General features: G+C 35.5%; 1 pseudogene; it reads right to left on the bottom strand.

The window, feature by feature from the left end:
- Positions 1 to 962: 962 nt before the first annotated feature.
- LOC140145612 (ribonucleoside-diphosphate reductase subunit M2 B-like) lies at positions 963 to 5,369 on the bottom strand (annotated as a pseudogene).
- Positions 5,370 to 5,629: the final 260 nt, after the last annotated feature.

Here is a 5,629-nt window from a genome sequence, read left to right as displayed (position 1 = left end):
GGAATGACCTTCTGATGTCAAATAATTTTGATATTTTTAAAATTTGCGCTATACTAACAATTCTATGGCAAATTATTAAAAGTTGATATTCTTGACATTTAACAGTCCTCAAAGAAAACTTTAGAAATCTACAGGGTGTCTCACTAAAAATAGGCCCTGTGGAATGGGGGGCATAACATAAAAACTCTTAAAAATTCAAGAACCATGAGGTGTCTTCCATGAATGCTACAAAATTATCAAAATCAATCACTCAATCAATCAATCAAAATATCAATCAAGCAATCTCCAAAGAATGTTTTTACACCTTTGGGTTAACAATATTTCAAAGTATTATCTTCTAAAATAGTTTCAAGCAACAGTGGTGCTGGCCTTTAAAGTGGTTGAAACAATTAATTCGTAAGAAATTGGTTCAAAATGAAATGGTCCAGGCGATAGCAATGATAGTGAAATAAACATAAAACTGATACATAACATGAATAATAAACAGGCTATCCAGCAACACTGGGTGTTCACTTCATTTATTTCTCCTATTCTAATGCAGCACATTATTGTTAATGTGTATTGGCCCATTAGAAAGGTCCAAAAATGAGTGTATTTGTAGTTTTCCATTGAACTGATTTTAATGACATTTGCACCATTTTATAGAAGACACTTCATGCTTTTTGAATCTGTAAGAAAGTTTTAATTTTACTGCCATTGGTTAAAGTTATGTCCTCCAATCCACAGGGCCTATTTTTATTGAGATACCCTGTGATGATATGTAAGTATGTAGCTGGGAGGAAAAACCAACCATCAATTTTGACCTTTCGTATTGAAGATACATGATTTTTTGTGTTTCTAACCCTAACCCCTAAGGGCTTTTTGGCGACAGGAAGGGAAAGAAGGAAAGAATAAAGAGAGAAAAGAAAGAAAGAAGTTGTTTGCTCTGGGTGGGATTCGAACCCGAGACCCTCGCATGCAAAGCACTTTCGGTCTGCTACACTTTGCCACGGGTCTTGGGCTTCGCTGGCAGGCAAAACCGTGCCTATATATCACTTAAGGCGATTGCGTCATCACACCACGTGGGATGCACGCATGAACAGCGATATATCAAGTAGTATTTTGTAGTAGACAGGCGGGTTAGGGTTAAGATGTTCCCAAAACCAACTCTGATCATGTGGTGAACAATCTTAGACTTAATGCCGTTTACATTTTTGTTAAGTTTTCAGATTCACCTGCAATTCCAAAATCTAACATAAGGACGCCATCGCTCATATGATTTTCTTGCATTCACAACACGTTTTTTGTTGTCCTACAATCGACTATCTTGGTACTATGACAGTTTCACAAATAACAAATTAACATAATTAAATGTAGTTTGCAACCTAACCTAACGATATTGCAATGGCTTATGGGAAGCAATCTAAAGTAGACCCTCCTTGCAGCGATATGTAATGATGTACAAATGGCAAGATGTCACCTTAAAAATCTGCATCTAATGTGAACTCATGTCTCGTCATTGCTGGTGCTAGGACGTTAGCTTGTTGATATTCTGATACACGATTCTCAAAGAAGTTGGTTTTAACCTACAGCGAGATATTCTCCATGAAATCAAATGGATTTGTAGAGTTGAATACCTAAAAGAGAATAAATAGCACCAAAGACAAATTGAATGCTTATGGTAGTATTGTATGCAGAGAATAAATAGCATCAAAGACAAATTGAATGCTTATGGTAGTATTGTATGCAGAGAATAAATAGCATCAAAGACAAATTGAATGCTTATGGTAGTATTGTATGCAGAGAATAAATGGCACCAAAGACAAATTGAATGCTTATGGTAGTATTGTATGCAGAGAATAAATGGCACCAAAGACAAATTGAATGCTTATGGTAGTATTGTATGCAGAGAATAAATGGCACCAAAGACAAATTGAATGCTTATGGTAGTATTGTATGCAGAGAATAAATGGCACCAAAGACAAATTGAATGCTTATGGTAGTATTGTATGCAGAGAATAAATGGCATCAAAGACAAATTGAATGCTTATGGTAGTATTGTATGCAGAGAATAAATGGCACCAAAGACAAATTGAATGCTTATGGTAGTATTGTATGCAGAGAATAAATGGCACCAAAGACAAATTGAATGCTTATGGTAGTATTGTATGCAGAGAATAAATGGCACCAAAGACAAATTGAATGCTTATGGTAGTATTGTATGCAGAGAATAAATGGCACCAAAGACAAATTGAATGCTTATGGTAGTATTGTATGCAGAGAATAAATGGCATCAAAGACAAATTGAATGTTTATGGTAGTATTGTATGCAGAGAATAAATGGCACCAAAGACAAATTGAATGCTTATGATAGTATTGTATGCAGAGAATAAATGGCATCAAAGACAAATTGAATGCTTATGGTAGTATTGTATGCAGAGAATAAATGGCATCAAAGACAAATTGAATGCTTATGGTAGTATTGTATGCAGAGAATAAATGGCACCAAAGACAAATTGAATGCTTATGATAGTATTGTATGCAGAGAATAAATGGCATCAAAGACAAATTGAATGCTTATGGTAGTATTGTATGCAGAGAATAAATGGCATCAAAGACAAATTGAATGCTTATGGTAGTATTGTATGCAGAGAATAAATGGCACCAAAGACAAATTGAATGCTTATGATAGTATTGTATGCAGAGAATAAATGGCATCAAAGACAAATTGAATGCTTATGATAGTATTGTATGCAGAGAATAAATGGCATCAAAGACAAATTGAATGCTTATGGTAGTATTGTATGCAGAGAATAAATGGCATCAAAGACAAATTGAATGCTTATGGTAGTATTGTATGCAGAGAATAAATGGCACCAAAGACAAATTGAATGCTTATGGTAGTATTGTATGCAGAGAATAAATGGCATCAAAGACAAATTGAATGCTTATGGTAGTATTGTATGCAGAGAATAAATGGCATCAAAGACAAATTGAATGCTTATGATAGTATTGTATGCAGAGAATAAATGGCACCAAAGACAAATTGAATGTTTATGGTAGTATTGTATGCAGAGAATAAATGGCACCAAAGACAAATTGAATGCTTATGGTAGTATTGTATGCAGAGAATAAATGGCACCAAAGACAAATTGAATGCTTATGGTAGTATTGTATGCAGAGAATAAATGGCACCAAAGACAAATTGAATGCTTATGGTAGTATTGTATGCAGAGAATAAATGGCATCAAAGACAAATTGAATGCTTATGGTAGTATTGTATGCAGAGAATAAATGGCACCAAAGACAAATTGAATGCTTATGGTAGTATTGTATGCAGAGAATAAATGACACCAAAGACAAATTGAATGCTTATGGTAGTATTGTATGCAGAGAATAAATGGCACCAAAGACAAATTGAATGCTTATGGTAGTATTGTATGCAGAGAATAAATGGCACCAAAGACAAATTGAATGCTTATGGTAGTATTGTATGCAGAGAATAAATGGCACCAAAGACAAATTGAATGCTTATGGTAGTATTGTATGCAGAGAAGATTATTTCAGAAATGCAACACAAGTAACATGACAACTTCATCAGAAGTATTTTAAATTTTAAGCCAAAATCACTGAGACTTATTTGCAAAATTGAGCATTTTTCAACCATTTTTGTGAAAATGTATCGAAGTAGGTAAAAAGTGATTTTTTTTTTAAAGGGCCCTAAATATATCAAGTATTTTTTGTTATGTTGTCCGAAAAGATTTGGATCACAAAAACATTTTATTTTTTATGGATTTTCTCCAAAACTGAGCATTATTGATCTCACAGGATTCATCAAGTCTTTAAGAGACTGATACAGGTGCATTACAACTTGTTTATATCGGGCTACTTCAGTTGAAATCCATCCTCCCCCTATGAAAGACACAACCTTTATCTTCCATACAGGGGGTGTGAATATCAAATGGGGTTACCTGAATGAATGATTCCATTTGAAATCTACACTCCCTATGTGGAAAATTAAGGTAATTTCTTCCATTGGTGGTGTATGGATTTCAACTGGAATTGCCCATTTTACAGCATCTTTTACCTTATCACAGTTGAGCTCATTCAGCAGTCTGTCAGCCACAAATTCAATATATTCTGCCATCAACGTAGCATTCATACCAATAAGACTCACTGGCAATGCATCCGATAGGAACTCCTTCTCTATGGCAACAGCTTCTTTAACTATGGATTTGATGCACTCTTGGCTAGGTTTATGGTTGAGGTATGTGAAAAGCAGGCAAGCAAAGTCACAGTGAAGACCCTCGTCTCGACTGATGAGTTCATTAGAAAAGGTTAAGCCTGGCATCAAGCCTCTGTGGGAAGAGCAGAATAGGCAACAGCATATTTATATTATACTATTTTTGTCTCGGTGAGTCAGTGATGTCAACATGCTTTATGCAAGCATATATTTGGTGTCACAAGTGTTTATGCTGCCAGGACTTTTAGTGAATGCTCGTGATTTGAAGCTGCTCCCAAAGAAATGTGCAATAACATCACTGACTCGCAAAGGTGCAAACTAGGCAAGAGAGAGGTACGTTTGTGTGCATGAAATTTTCTAGAGTTACATGGATTTGCTAAATTCTCATGCTCACATATATTTCTTTGCCATATGTGTACATCCATTTTTACATAATACTAGCTAGACTCATGTGAAATCTGAGTCATTTCACATTATCCCAAAGTCACATTTTAGCAGGTTAATAGTATGCTCACATGTACAAAATTAAGTTAACTTGAAAACTCTGGGAGCTGATCCTGGCTACAAAGGTCTATTGTATGTAAAATGTCTAGGTGTCGCTTCTTAGCTGCAAGTCACTGTGTTGTTGTTTAATGGATTATGGCATGATGTGGGGCTGTAGCGGTCAGCGACAAACTAAAGTGTGTTGAGGCTTGTGGATCAACATCTAGCGGTTGTTTCTATAAATCACTGTGCTTTTTTTTAGGAATACAGAGAACATACCTAAACCATGTGACTTGGGATGATTTGAAATGCCCTCCTCTTGAGATGAGTCTGGCATTTATTCCTAGCTATTATCTATAGCAGCTGACATGTAGCAGCTGACAAGTGCATATTTTTGATATGGATGTACACATATAAGCCTCAACTCAAAGGGTATTCATTTCATGAAAATTACATGCTGCAAAAATGATGGTTCTTTTTAAATCCAAGTACTTGATGATGCATTTGAGGGCACATGTATGTAAAGTCACTAGGTGGGTAATGACATGTGCATTTAACTGAGCAATAGTGCACATTCAAAAATAGCAGGGTTACCTTTTTTTCAGCCAGAAGATAGCAGCAAATGAACCTGAGAAAAAGATGCCTTCCACTGCTGCAAAGGCCACTAGTCAGCTCACCAAAAGTTGCCCTGCTTACTGCGTGATTCACTTGAGTGCCCAGTCAGCTTTTTCTTTTTCACATACACGGTACTGAAATGGGCAAGTTATAATTTTCTGTATTTACAACTCTGTGAATTACACAATGTATTGTTTGTTTTCATTATTGAACGGGATTCAATCATGTTTCACCTTTGTTCATCACCTTTTAACACAGTTCAGAGCATCTGCATAGTTTACTTTGCTAACTAAGGCAGATAAAGCTGCC

The sequence above is a fragment of the Amphiura filiformis genome, unplaced genomic scaffold (genome assembly GCF_039555335.1).
Source record: "Amphiura filiformis unplaced genomic scaffold, Afil_fr2py scaffold_475, whole genome shotgun sequence".
Taxonomy (NCBI): domain Eukaryota; kingdom Metazoa; phylum Echinodermata; class Ophiuroidea; order Amphilepidida; family Amphiuridae; genus Amphiura; species Amphiura filiformis.
The sequence above is the reverse complement of the archived record's forward strand: the minus strand, read 5'-3'. Positions and strand labels throughout refer to the sequence as shown.